This window comes from Sceloporus occidentalis, unplaced genomic scaffold, assembly GCF_023333645.1.
Source record: "Sceloporus occidentalis isolate IW3139 unplaced genomic scaffold, rSceOcc1.0.p SCAF_107, whole genome shotgun sequence".
Classification (NCBI taxonomy): domain Eukaryota; kingdom Metazoa; phylum Chordata; class Lepidosauria; order Squamata; family Phrynosomatidae; genus Sceloporus; species Sceloporus occidentalis.
In genome coordinates this window covers 3464209-3479421 of record NW_028317087.1, presented here as the reverse complement: position 1 = coordinate 3479421, position 15213 = coordinate 3464209, and the positions used below count along the sequence as shown (strand labels likewise).

At 41.3% G+C, this 15213-nt stretch overlaps 1 pseudogene; it reads right to left on the bottom strand.

Annotated features, from left to right (window-relative positions):
* Positions 1 to 5619: 5619 nt before the first annotated feature.
* LOC149283287 (DNA-dependent metalloprotease SPRTN pseudogene) lies at positions 5620 to 6315 on the bottom strand (annotated as a pseudogene).
* Between the last annotated feature and the right edge of the window lie 8898 nt (positions 6316 to 15213).

Below are 15213 nucleotides of genomic sequence, written 5' to 3'. Positions count from 1 at the left end.
GTTGATACACCTCTGCTTAATTGGCGACATACCAAGTGTTGCCTATTCTGGGTCAAACTAATCCAAGGAAGGCTCTTTTCCCTTTATGAGAGTTACTCATGATTAATAACTTGTGCTGTATGAACAGGTATTGGATGTTGTGAGCAAGTATTTAGAGCAAATGTATTATTCCATTAGGGCTGCAACTAACGATTATTTTCATAATCGATTAGTTGGCCGATTATTTTTTCCATTAATCGATTAAATGAAAATTTTTTATTTACTTAAAATAATTTAATAAACAAACAGGATGTTAAAAACAAACGGCAGAACCGCACATTTGAACCAGATGACTGGGACAAAATGATTTCACTCATACATAAGGGCACCACCTAGAGCAAAATGCAGGAATCTGCATATAAGCTACTGACAACATGATACAAGGTACCTGCAGATCTCCACCACTTCCTCCCACATATCCCCCCACAATGTTGGAGATGCGGAATCGACATAGGCTCTTACATCCATCTCTGGTGGGAATGCCCCCTTATACAACCTCCGTGGTCTGCTGTGACCGCGGTCGTTTAAGCGGTGGACAACCCTGACTTCCAGGCCTCTCCTGAGACAATGTTGCTTCATCATACTGCCTCTAGTGTGGGTTCCTATAAGAGGTCGTTATCAATTCACTTAATCAATGCTGCCAAAGCTATTATCCCGCGGTTGTGGAAGCAATTGACTCAGGAAGGTCAATTTCATATGCTAGATGGAGGACTTGGTTATGACTTCCAGGGGCCTGGGGTACAAAAATGGATTGAAACGGTTGCCTTGTGGGGAGTTTCTGACCTCTCTCTCTTTTCACGCTGTCTTAGGTGGCTATATTGGGCCCCGTCCTGACCTGGTGCTTGTTAACTAGGTTTTTGGCCTCTGCTTACTTTCTTACACATACACTTTAGGCTGTTTGTTTCATTTTTTATAATACCAAACCTCTTTCTATGATGGTTCTAGACGGCGCACCATCCATTCACCCTTCTCTGTTTTATACGGTTACGTTCAACTTACGTGTCACTTCTCGACCATTCTCCAGACGATAACCTTTATACTGCTATGTGCTGTGGTATTGTCCCTTCATCTTAGACTATAATGCCATTCTCTGTACTATTTGTTCTGACGTATGTATCTCACGTCGCAGAATGTTTCTGTCTTATGCCTGAAGTATATGGTTCTCTTGTAATGCCTAATATACCACTGTACAATATCTTTTTCAATAAACAGAGATTTGAAAAAATAATAACATTGATAAAAAATGTATTTCTTGTTTTTATTTCCCAATCTGCCCCCCCCCGTTATGTACATTTGAGCCCAGGCTTGCCACACTGCCTCCCACATATGCCACATACCCCTAGATATGCCACACTGCCTCCCACATATGCCATATACCCCCAGATATGTCACACTGCATCCCACATATGCCTTATATACCCTATATGCCTCATACCCCCAGCACACTGACACAATACTTTTACAAATAAATACATTAATAATCTCCACTGCCCCAGGATTTAGATTCCCTTTAGTTTGCCTCTTTTATCTCTAACTGCACCTTAAGTTAACCTTATTAAATTAATTTAACCCTCAGTCCTCAGCATTAAATTAACCCTTAAGACCCCATTAAACATAACTGCTCCTAAATTAACTCTAAAGACCCCATTAACCATAAGTACTCCTAAATTAACCCTAACGACCCCATCAACCATAACAGATCCTAAATTAACCCTAACGACCCCATCAGCCATAACTGCCCCTAAATTAACCCTAATGACCCCATCAACAATAATTGCCCTTAAATTAACCCTAACGACCCCATCAACCATAACTGCCCCTAAGTTAACCCTAAACACCCCATGAACCATAACTGACCCTAAATTAACCCTAAACACCCCATTAACCATAACTGACCCTAAATTAACCCTAAACACCCCATTAACCATAACTGACCTTACATTAACCATAACTGACCCTACATTAATCCCCACCTCCCCTAACTTTCAGCAGCCCAAATATAAATTTTATACAGAGTTGCTATAAGGAAATGGGCGGGGTCAGAGTGACTGCAGGGAGGGACTGTAAGTAGTAACTGCTGCTGTGAGTCACACTGAATCAAACGGATTATAAAACGAGGGAGATTTTTCAGAGCATTTGCTCTGAAAAAACCCTAATTTTATAATTGATAAAAATCTATTCAACTAATCGATAATGAAAATTAGTTGGCAATGATTTTCATTATCGATTAGTCGTTGCAGCCCTATATTCCATATTAATCTTTTTTTAACCATATTCCGTCCTACCTCCTCAATAGACTCCAGAGATGAGTGTTGATCTCTCTGTAGGGGTGGTAGCAGAATGGCGTGTGCTTCTCAATAGCAGTTGAGGAAATTGAAATAACCTGCATTCTTTGCTGATTGGTTGAGCCTCAACTGCTATTGAGTTGAGGAAATTTAAATAACCCGCATTTCTGAGTTGACGAGCTTTTAGGCAGGTTATTTAAATTTCCTCAACTCAGAAATGCGGGTTCCCCCGATGAAGAGGTTGAATACTAAAGCAAGGAATAAAACACCTCACTAGAGTTCACGATCACTTTATTACACCGCAACTGAGCTTTTGACACTGCATCAGATCTCATTACTGTTAAGGCAGGCGGGGTAGGAACTATATTCAAAGGTATTACAAGACTAGAATTTGACAGACTAAGATAAACCGATTCATTAGGGGGAGAGAGCCCCACTCGCAAGCTTACAGGGACAATGTGAGAATCTTCTATTCCCAGTACATGCTCCTCCTCTGCCCAAGTTTGATTGAGTGATGTGTTATATACACTTTACATTTCTTTCTTTTTTTGGTGCTCTTTCATTTTAGTGTTAAATTAAAAGTTACGTTTTAATTATGTATTTTCATCTTTTATTAAAACCAACAAATAAAGTGTCTATTTATGTTGTAAACTGTGGACCTCTGAATTATTGTTTTAACAGTTAAACAGCCTTTTAGCTAGTATGATCAGTTTAGGGCTAGTGTCCTAGTTAATGTACACAGGTTAATGTAAGGGCTCAGTAATTTGCAAGGTTTTTGCCTTTTAGAGTGTAAGAACAGGAAATGATGTCATAGACACTGTTGTTGACATTGTGATGTCACAATAGAAGCTGCCTATATGTAGGGTTCCATTCCCATATATTAACAGTTACGTTGTGAACCTAGAGATATCAGGTTCGCTGACTACCTGGCAGTTTGTCAGGTATCCAATTGAGATATCTGAAGATTGCTGCTGCTACAGAACGAGGAAGGAGTAACATCTACAACAAGGCAGTCGAGGACTTCCGACAAGAGAACCTAGAGATATCAAGTTCGCTGGCTACCTGGCAGTTTGTCAGGGTTCCAGTTGAGATATCTGAAGGAGAAACATCTACAAGGCGGTCGTTCCTTTTTAATTTCATGTTAACTTTGTGTTTTACTGGGCTAAGAAACATATAGTGAATGTAGGAATATTGAATAGTCTACAGTAAAAGGTGCAGTGTAGAAAAGCACAGTTAGGTTTCATATTAACCTCTTAATGCCCAGAGGGAAGGGCGGTTCTTTCATCCATGGTCCCCCAGAGATTTCCTCCAATGAGGTTTTTTCTCTCCTGCGAGCTGAAGAAAGACTCTTCGTGAGTCCAGAGGTAGCCCTATATCTGACCTCCTTTGAGGTAAATGTGTACTTTTTGCTTCTGTCCACATATTGTATTTGATTTAATAATAAACTTTTAGTAGTCTTATTCTTTTTGTGTGTGTTATTCTTTTATAATATTGCAAAGGAATATGTCATCTAAAATATGAGAAAGACGTGAAAACAATTTATAAATTTGTGTCGTACAAACGTTTGTAAGGGAAGACTCTGAATGGCCCTGGGTCTCAAACAAAGGCAAAAAGACAACAAGATTTGTGCCTGGATAAAACAAATGCATTTGTCAGTATTTCATGTACTATTTCAGGTATGTTTAAAAAGTACATGACAAGTACGGGGCGCCATGGCAGCAGGGGCGCCTGCCCGGGACTTAAATTAAAACATCGTTTATTTTTTTTAAACTTTATTTAACATCCATCATGTTAAAGTTTAAAAAAAAACAAAAAAAACCCCATGCTTTAAATTAAGTCCCGGGCAGGGGCGACGAGTGGTTGCTCGTGAAGTTTTCAGCAGCCGCTCGGCACCCCTCAACATGAAATGCCGGTACTGCGACACAGCGGGAAGACGGATGTCTACGCTCCCACCGCAGGACTCCGGCAACAAGGTAAGTGAGGATAATGAGAAGTAGGGAGCGGGAGTAGAGAAGGGGCAGAGGGGGTAGTGAGAATGGGCAGGGGGGAGAGGTCGTGAGGGGGGGCGAGGTAGTGAGAAGTGGCAGAGGGGGGTAGTGAGGGGGGGGCGAGGTAGTGAGAAGTGGCAGAGGGGGGCGAGGTAGTGAGAAGGGGCAGGGGGGTAGTGAGAAGGGGGCGCCAGAGGAGTAGTCCGCACAGGGCACCAGAACACTTAAGGCCGGCTCTGAATGTCACATTGTACAAATATAGGTACAAATGTTGATGGCCTCCTAGGCCTCTCCCTCTGCCCTATTTTTACACTAACTCCCCTTAGTTCATCCTTACACTCCTCCACTAAAACTTTCCAGCACCCCTTATGCCCCCCCAGTACAGATATATATGTGTGTGTGTGCGCGTGTGTGTATACATATATATTGTCTAAACCTTTTTTATTCCAACTTAATTTCTTTATTGAAGATTCAAGGATTTTTACATATAATCATAAAACAAACATGTCTTTTAGGGAAATACATACCTAAAATGCAATTCAGCCAACAAAAGAGGTTACCACCTCATGCCTGGTAAGCAGGAAGGGAAAGCTACAAGAAACGTAATGACTTAACTAAAGCTTTATAAGAGTTACTAAGAAGCCGGGGTCCGGAGACTATTTAATATTCTATTTAGGATCCAGAATGATTTAGAGGTATGTGGAGACTCAATGGCAACTCCAAACACATCTTAAATTAATCGTACGATAGGAAATTCTGACGTTATTATAAAGCAGGTTATTGATTGACGTGTTTGTCCAACGTACTGGAAGCCATACGATGTCTGCCAAGTTAATTTAATTCCCTTCAGCCACTTCTTGCTCTCTACCGAGCAACCCGTCACCACCAAACTCACTTCAGCAGCTACATGTAATTTTGTCAGATAGATGTTTCCCTTGCAGAACTGAAAATAAAATGTTGTGTAATTTGGGAAATGTAATGGTTAATGCCAAATAACGTATCACATAAATCATACCTCCCAAGGGTCCCTCTTTTGGACCTAAATTGACCCAATACCGCCTGTTCATCTTTCTTTAGCGCTGAGAATGTTTGGTGGGGATGAATGTAGCCCAAAAGATGCCTGTCTTTATCAGAAATTATGCACTTATATATATGTATAGTAAGGAATTCAATAGAAATGTTCACTTGGGTTTAAACAATTTAATTGGTATATAATACAATCAGGAACTAGTAGAACTCCAAGTAACAAAGTAGCACAAGAACCATGTGCTGATCAGTATGTATAGATGTTATAACATATCAATGAATTATTTGTCCATTCTGGCCCTCTTGCTAGGCAGTTGATGGTCACTGTTGTCATTTGGGGTGGCGGTTGGTGAACTGAAACTCCTCTTCTTCCCTTTTTGAATGTAGTTTTCAGGCCCATTCACTTTAATAAAAGTCCCCCCACAGGTAAGCTGATGGTGTGACCACCAACGTTCCCGAGCAGAGGGTGCCCGATTTATTGCCCGCATTATGAAGCCAAACTTTGGCCCCCAAGCTCTGCAGGGACCATTACAGAGCCACCAGTGTTTTCTGCATTCAGCAACCTCTGCATGGAAATTGTGGTAGATGGAAATGTTGGCGCCAGTGATGTTATTTATGCGCTCCATGTGTTTGCAGAACTCTGGTCCGTGGGCTCCATCATCTCTGTATTGGCGTGTTACAAACAGGAAAGCATGAATCATTTCATGGAGAAGGACCTCAACAAGATCTCTCCTTGATCTCAAACTCAATAGTGGCTTGCTGATATATATAGTGCACACGTCTTCATTTTCCTTGTAGTAACAAATCCCGCTGTTTAGTATCATCCTGCGGCTCCATTTTACTTCCACCCCCTTCAACTGTCCCTGGAAAAACATGCCATTAAATGACATGAACAATTCCTGGAGGTTGGGGTTTGGGTCCAGCACCTCCCAAGCAGGATCAATAACTGATAAGCACTCAGGATCTATATAATCCATCGTACTGGGGAAAAGCTTCCACAGCTAATCAAGTTTATCACCGCAGCAGCTCCCTCTCACAATAATCAAGTAGCAAATGCAATGACAGCAGAAGCTTATGACACTATGATGTCATGGTGAGTTACAGAATGTTTACACCCAGCACTAAGCTACGTACACAAACTCACTGAAACTCACAAAAAAGTTGAATGTTTCAACTTAACCAACGTTGCTGCTATTTATGACCTTCATGAAAAGGGTTTTCCCACCCTACTGTTCAAAGCTTTTTTTGCCATTTTTTTTTACCTTGTTCAATCGCAATTTCCATTTTTGCTATTTATTGTATCCACACAGTTTATATATTTACCCCCCCCCCCCCCCCCGATGGAGAGATATAAGCTATCATTTAATATGAATATTAAAAAATAAAAATAGAATAATTATGAATAAAAATACATGTTCAATAATACATACCTAATATCAAACCTCTTCTTTTCTAGGATCCAGTGGCATCACTAGAATTACAGTCACATGGGGCAGGATAAAATTTTGCAAGCTACCCTGTTCCTGTTCATCTTGTGGTAAGGGTACAGCCTCACACCTATATATACACATACTGTACATATATACATGTACCATACACTGCCTTTATGCATGCCTGCCCATACATATACACATATACTTCCCTTACACACACTTGCTCGCACACATACACACTCACTGCCCTTACATTTGCCTGCCCATATATATATATATATATATATATATATAAAACACTTTCAAAAAGATGGTCAGCACTCCAGGTCTTTAAATAGACAATTTCATTTTATTCAAAGTCAAGTCGACGTTTCAGTCATTACTGACTTTCATCAGGACATACAGTCAGTAATGACTGAAACGTCGACTTGACTTTGAATAAAATGAAATTGTCTATTTAAAGACCTGGAGTGCTGACCATCTTTTTGAAAGTGTTTTACATGGAAACTGCTGGTTACTAGCACCGGGCTTGGAATATTTGGAATGGTGTGCAATGGACCCTGTGAGTAAATATATATATATATATATATATATATATATACATAAACCGCCCTTACATTTGCCTGTCCATACACATACACATTCACTGCCTAAGCAGCCTAACACAAGCCTGCTTATACAAACACATATACACATACAGTACCATTACACACCCATATCCTACACATACACTGCCCTTACATTCCTGCGCATACATACACATACACTCAGGGCCGGCGCCACCTATAGGCAAAGTAGGCGGCCTGAGGGCAGAGTGGCATATAGTGGGTTTAAGGTATATCTGGGTTGGTTATAATGCATGTATGGGGCAGAGTGACATATAGGGGGGTGTAAGGCATATCTGGGGGACAGAGTGGCATATAGGGGGTATAAGGCAGAGTGGGAGACTGGGTGCAGCCAGGGCAACCGATCTTACGCGAGCCGCACCTCAAGCCCTGCTACTTACTTGTGGGAGGGTCTTCTGGGCTGCACAGAGGAAGCGGAGTTCACGTGACATCCTACTTCCTCTGTGCTTTAGCAGAGAAGGCAGAGGGAGGCCGCGCCCCCTGCTGAACTCTGTGAGCGGCATCGAGGAGCTGCAGTGCAGGTAAGGGGGTGGGGAGGGTGTTTGAATGAGTGTGTGTGATTGAGGGAATGAATCTGTGAATGAATGGTTATATGAATAAATGAGTGTGTGTGTGTGTGTGTGTGTGTGTGATAGCATGGATGTGTAAGTGCTGGAACCTAGGCATGATGGGACTGTGATTGCTGTTAGCAATCACACTCCTATCATGCCAAGTCAGCCAGTACATGCTGAAACCTGGCCAGCTGCCCCCCTTGTGTAGTGATGCTGCCAGCAGTATGGGGTCTGCACTTACAGCCACCCTGTTCCAGCATGTACTGGCTGACTTGGCATGATAGGAGTGTGATTGCTAACAGCAATCACAGTCCCATAATGCCTAGGTTCCAGCATTTACTGGATGGATGTGTAAGTGCTGGAACCTAGGCATGATGGGACTGTGATTGCTGTTAGCAATCACACTCCTATCATGCCAAGTCAGCCAGTACATGCTGAAACCTGGCTAGCTGCCCCCCTTGTGTATTGATGCTGCCAGCAGTATGGGGTCTGCACATCACTTACAGCCACCCTGTACCAGCGTGTATTGGCTGACTTGGCATAATAGGAGTGTGATTGCTAACAGCAATCACAGTCCCATCATGCCTAGGTTCCAGCATTTACTGGATGGATGTGTTAACAGATTCTCGCACCCGGGCCCTGAGGCGTCTAGTTACGCCCCTGGCTCCAAGCCTATTACTATGTACCATATGCAATACATTCTTATCTAATCTGCTGACAGAGGGCAGGCTGTCTCTCCCCTGCATTGCTTTTCAAGGTGCTGTTCCATCTAGACATTTCATTCCCAATGGCCCTTATATAAATGATGTACTAGTGTATACATGTTAAATAAACATATTCATGTTTTAAAATAAGATACATGTTTTCTATAGGTTTTGTTCAGTGGAGCCAATGCCCAGCAAATGATGTAGGTGCGGCATGCTGTACATGTTTATACTCAGGCTGTATGTGGCCACATGTACTCAGCCTTACTTTTGGAAATTCCGGTTTAAGGATTTGAAACATACTGTGCATACAGCCTGCATGGCAAAGACAATGCACTGTCTACCTGGTCTACTACGTTACATCTACTGATGTACTACACCACCATTCCCGTCATCGGATCACTTTACAACACTTCAAGTCTGGATTATCCTCATTAAAGCCGCTAGGGCTGGGGTTTTTAACTGCTCTCAAACTACAATAGGTTAACCATATTCTGTCGGGTGAACCCGCATTCTTCGCTGATGGGTCAAGCCTAAAAACTCCCCCCTTCCTCTGGTCAGCAACCAACTTGCAGCCAATTGGTCAGTTTCAAACACACCTCTCTACACCGGGTTGCTTCTCCATTACCTTACAATAAACATTTTCTACAACATCTGCAACTGTATGACGGCTTTAGTTAGAGTATATCTGTTCTTCCCACCACACATACATGGCGGGTGTGATCTGCAATACAAATGTGTGTAGCATTTTACATTATGTTGCAGGTAAAGGAACGTTCTGTATCTATCTTATTTTATTCCCATTTCTGGGATTTACCTGTAACTAATTCATCTTTTCCTCCTCTTTTCCTAGATGGGTAAACACACAAGTATGATGACAGGCACTATAATGAAACCCAAGTAATAATTATTAATAAAAAATAAGTTATTATAGTTATTTTTGTTAATATTATTTAGGTTTCATTATAGTTCTTATTGTCATTGTCCACCCAGTGATGGGGTTTAATAATTCAATCAGTGGATTTAGATTCTAATTTCTAAAACATTGGGAATGAGGCTTTTATATTTTTTTGTAGTTTACTAAAAGTAAAAATAATTCTCAATAAAGGTAGGATAAGTGGTTGAAGAAGTCACTGTTCTCTATCTTCTAAGTAAATAGGCACATTTCCAAAAGCAATAGTTACAGGGAAAAAAAACCCAACACATTTTGATTATCTTCACCAAAAAAGGGTCCGACATACAGGATTTGAAAAGCAACATTTGGTGAATTAGAGGAGTGAAACATGACAATCATATCAATGTTGCAATATTACAAGTCTGTTAAAGCATAAAAACTAGGATTTTTGTCACCCTAAGTCCAGGTGTCCAGAAGGTGTCAGGGACCTCCCCCTTTAGTGCCCCCAAATTTTGTCCGAGTTGAATGGCCGGGCAGAAGTAAGCCCGTTGTGTCAGATGGTCAGTCTGGGCCAGCTCTGCAGTAAGGCAGGGCGGTTGTGGAGGGAGAGTCTGGGGGTGCTTCCGGCCTGGGTCACAACTGGTTGATACACCTCTGCTTAATTGGCGACATACCAAGTGTTGCCTATTCTGGGTCAAACTAATCCAAGGAAGGCTTTTTTCCCTTTATGAGAGTTACTCATGATTAATAACTTGTGCTGTATGAACAGGTATTGGATGTTGTGAGCAAGTATTTAGAGCAAATGTATTATTCCATTAGGGCTGCAACTAACGATTATTTTCATAATCGATTAGTTGGCCGATTATTTTTTCCATTAATCGATTAAATGAAAATTTTTTATTTACTTAAAATAATTTAATAAACAAACAGGATGTTAAAAACAAACGGCAGAACCGCACATTTGAACCAGATGACTGGGACAAAATGATTTCACTCATACATAAGGGCACCACCTAGAGCAAAATGCAGGAATCTGCATATAAGCTACTGACAACATGATACAAGGTACCTGCAGATCTCCACCACTTCCTCCCACATATCCCCCCACAATGTTGGAGATGCGGAATCGACATAGGCTCTTACATCCATCTCTGGTGGGAATGCCCCCTTATACAACCTCCGTGGTCTGCTGTGACCGCGGTCGTTTAAGCGGTGGACAACCCTGACTTCCAGGCCTCTCCTGAGACAATGTTGCTTCATCATACTGCCTCTAGTGTGGGTTCCTATAAGAGTTCGTTATCAATTCACTTAATCAATGCTGCCAAAGCTATTATCCCGCGGTTGTGGAAGCAATTGACTCAGGAAGGTCAATTTCATATGCTAGATGGAGGACTTGGTTATGACTTCCAGGGGCCTGGGGTACAAAAATGGATTGAAACGGTTGCCTTGTGGGGAGTTTCTGACCTCTCTCTCTTTTCACGCTGTCCTAGGTGGCTATATTGGGCCCCGTCCTGACCTGGTGCTTGTTAACTAGGTTTTTGGCCTCTGCTTACTTTCTTACACATATACTTTAGGCTGTTTGTTTCATTTTTTATAATACCAAACCTCTTTCTATGATGGTTCTAGACGGCGCACCATCCATTCACCCTTCTCTGTTTTATACGGTTACGTTCAACTTACGTGTCACTTCTCGACCGTTCTCCAGACGATAACCTTTATACTGCTATGTGCTGTGGTATTGTCCCTTCATCTTAGACTATAATGCCATTCTCTGTACTATTTGTTCTGACGTATGTATCTCACGTCGCAGAATGTTTCTGTCTTATGCCTGAAGTATATGGTTCTCTTGTAATGCCTAATATACCACTGTACAATATCTTTTTCAATAAACAGAGATTTGAAAAAATAATAACATTGATAAAAAATGCATTTCTTGTTTTTATTTCCCAATCTGCCCCCCCCCCCCGTTATGCACATTTGAGCCCAGGCTTGCCACACTGCCTCCCACATATGCCATATACCCCCAGATATGTCACACTGCATCCCACATATGCCTTATATACCCTATATGCCTCATACCCCCAGCACACTGACACAATACTTTTATAAATAAATACATTAATAATCTCCACTGCCCCAGGATTTAGATTCCCTTTAGTTTGCCTCTTTTATCTCTAACTGCACCTTAAGTTAACCTTATTAAATTAATTTAACCCTCAGTCCTCAGCATTAAATTAACCCTTAAGACCCCATTAAACATAACTGCTCCTAAATTAACTCTAAAGACCCCATTAACCATAAGTACTCCTAAATTAACCCTAACGACCCCATCAACCATAACAGATCCTAAATTAACCCTAACGACCCCATCAGCCATAACTGCCCCTAAATTAACCCTAATGACCCCATCAACAATAATTGCCCTTAAATTAACCCTAACGACCCCATCAACCATAACTGCCCCTAAGTTAACCCTAAACACCCCATGAACCATAACTGACCCTAAATTAACCCTAAACACCCCATTAACCATAACTGACCCTAAATTAACCCTAAACACCCCATTAACCATAACTGACCTTACATTAACCATAACTGACCCTACATTAATCCCCACCCTCCCCTAACTTTCAGCAGCCCAAATATAAATTTTATACAGAGTTGCTATAAGGAAATGGGCGGGGTCAGAGTGACTGCAGGGAGGGACTGTAAGTAGTAACTGCTGCTGTGAGTCACACTGAATCAAACGGATTATAAAACGAGGGAGATTTTTCAGAGCATTTGCTCTGAAAAAACCCTAATTTTATAATTGATAAAAATCTATTCAACTAATCGATAATGAAAATTAGTTGGCAATGATTTTCATTATCGATTAGTCGTTGCAGCCCTATATTCCATATTAATCTTTTTTTAACCATATTCCGTCCTACCTCCTCAATAGACTCCAGAGATGAGTGTTGATCTCTCTGTAGGGGTGGTAGCAGAATGGCGTGTGCTTCTCAATAGCAGTTGAGGAAATTGAAATAACCTGCATTCTTTGCTGATTGGTTGAGCCTCAACTGCTATTGAGTTGAGGAAATTTAAATAACCCGCATTTCTGAGTTGACGAGCTTTTAGGCAGGTTATTTAAATTTCCTCAACTCAGAAATGCGGGTTCCCCCGATGAAGAGGTTGAATACTAAAGCAAGGAATAAAACACCTCACTAGAGTTCACGATCACTTTATTACACCGCAACTGAGCTTTTGACACTGCATCAGATCTCATTACTGTTAAGGCAGGCGGGGTAGGAACTATATTCAAAGGTATTACAAGACTAGAATTTGACAGACTAAGATAAACCGATTCATTATGGGGAGAGAGCCCCACTCGCAAGCTTACAGGGACAATGTGAGAATCTTCTATTCCCAGTACATGCTCCTCCTCTGCCCAAGTTTGATTGAGTGATGTGTTATATACACTTTACATTTCTTTCTTTTTTTGGTGCTCTTTCATTTTAGTGTTAAATTAAAAGTTACGTTTTAATTATGTATTTTCATCTTTTATTAAAACCAACAAATAAAGTGTCTATTTATGTTGTAAACTGTGGACCTCTGAATTATTGTTTTAACAGTTAAACAGCCTTTTAGCTAGTATGATCAGTTTAGGGCTAGTGTCCTAGTTAATGTACACAGGTTAATGTAAGGGCTCAGTAATTTGCAAGGTTTTTGCCTTTTAGAGTGTAAGAACAGGAAATGATGTCATAGACACTGTTGTTGACATTGTGATGTCACAATAGAAGCTGCCTATATGTAGGGTTCCATTCCCATATATTAACAGTTACGTTGTGAACCTAGAGATATCCGGTTCGCTGACTACCTGGCAGTTTGTCAGGTATCCAATTGAGATATCTGAAGATTGCTGCTGCTACAGAACGAGGAAGGAGTAACATCTACAACAAGGCAGTCGAGGACTTCCGACAAGAGAACCTAGAGATATCAAGTTCGCTGGCTACCTGGCAGTTTGTCAGGGTTCCAGTTGAGATATCTGAAGGAGAAACATCTACAAGGCGGTCGTTCCTTTTTAATTTCATGTTAACTTTGTGTTTTACTGGGCTAAGAAACATATAGTGAATGTAGGAATATTGAATAGTCTACAGTAAAAGGTGCAGTGTAGAAAAGCACAGTTAGGTTTCATATTAACCTCTTAATGCCCAGAGGGAAGGGCGGTTCTTTCATCCATGGTCCCCCAGAGATTTCCTCCAATGAGGTTTTTTCTCTCCTGCGAGCTGAAGAAAGACTCTTCGTGAGTCCAGAGGTAGCCCTATATCTGACCTCCTTTGAGGTAAATGTGTACTTTTTGCTTCTGTCCACATATTGTATTTGATTTAATAATAAACTTTTAGTAGTCTTATTCTTTTTGTGTGTGTTATTCTTTTATAATATTGCAAAGGAATATGTCATCTAAAATATGAGAAAGACGTGAAAACAATTTATAAATTTGTGTCGTACAAACGTTTGTAAGGGAAGACTCTGAATGGCCCTGGGTCTCAAACAAAGGCAAAAAGACAACAAGATTTGTGCCTGGATAAAACAAATGCATTTGTCAGTATTTCATGTACTATTTCAGGTATGTTTAAAAAGTACATGACAAGTACAGGGCGCCATGGCAGCAGGGGCGCCTGCCCGGGACTTAAATTAAAACATCGTTTATTTTTTTTAAACTTTATTTAACATCCATCATGTTAAAGTTTAAAAAAAAACAAAAAAAACCCCATGCTTTAAATTAAGTCCCGGGCAGGGGCGACGAGTGGTTGCTCGTGAAGTTTTCAGCAGCCGCTCGGCACCCCTCAACATGAAATGCCGGTACTGCGACACAGCGGGAAGACGGATGTCTACGCTCCCACCGCAGGACTCCGGCAACAAGGTAAGTGAGGATAATGAGAAGTAGGGAGCGGGAGTAGAGAAGGGGCAGAGGGGGTAGTGAGAATGGGCAGGGGGGAGAGGTCGTGAGGGGGGGCGAGGTAGTGAGAAGTGGCAGAGGGGGGTAGTGAGGGGGGGGCGAGGTAGTGAGAAGTGGCAGAGGGGGGCGAGGTAGTGAGAAGGGGCAGGGGGGTAGTGAGAAGGGGGCGCCAGAGGAGTAGTCCGCACAGGGCACCAGAACACTTAAGGCCGGCTCTGAATGTCACATTGTACAAATATAGGTACAAATGTTGATGGCCTCCTAGGCCTCTCCCTCTGCCCTATTTTTACACTAACTCCCCTTAGTTCATCCTTACACTCCTCCACTAAAACTTTCCAGCACCCCTTATGCCCCCCCAGTACAGATATATATGTGTGTGTGTGCGCGTGTGTGTATACATATATATTGTCTAAACCTTTTTTATTCCAACTTAATTTCTTTATTGAAGATTCAAGGATTTTTACATATAATCATAAAACAAACATGTCTTTTAGGGAAATACATACCTAAAATGCAATTCAGCCAACAAAAGAGGTTACCACCTCATGCCTGGTAAGCAGGAAGGGAAAGCTACAAGAAACGTAATGACTTAACTAAAGCTTTATAAGAGTTACTAAGAAGCCGGGGTCCGGAGACTATTTAATATTCTATTTAGGATCCAGAATGATTTAGAGGTATGTGGAGACTCAATGGCAACTCCAAACACATCTTAAATTAATCGTACGAT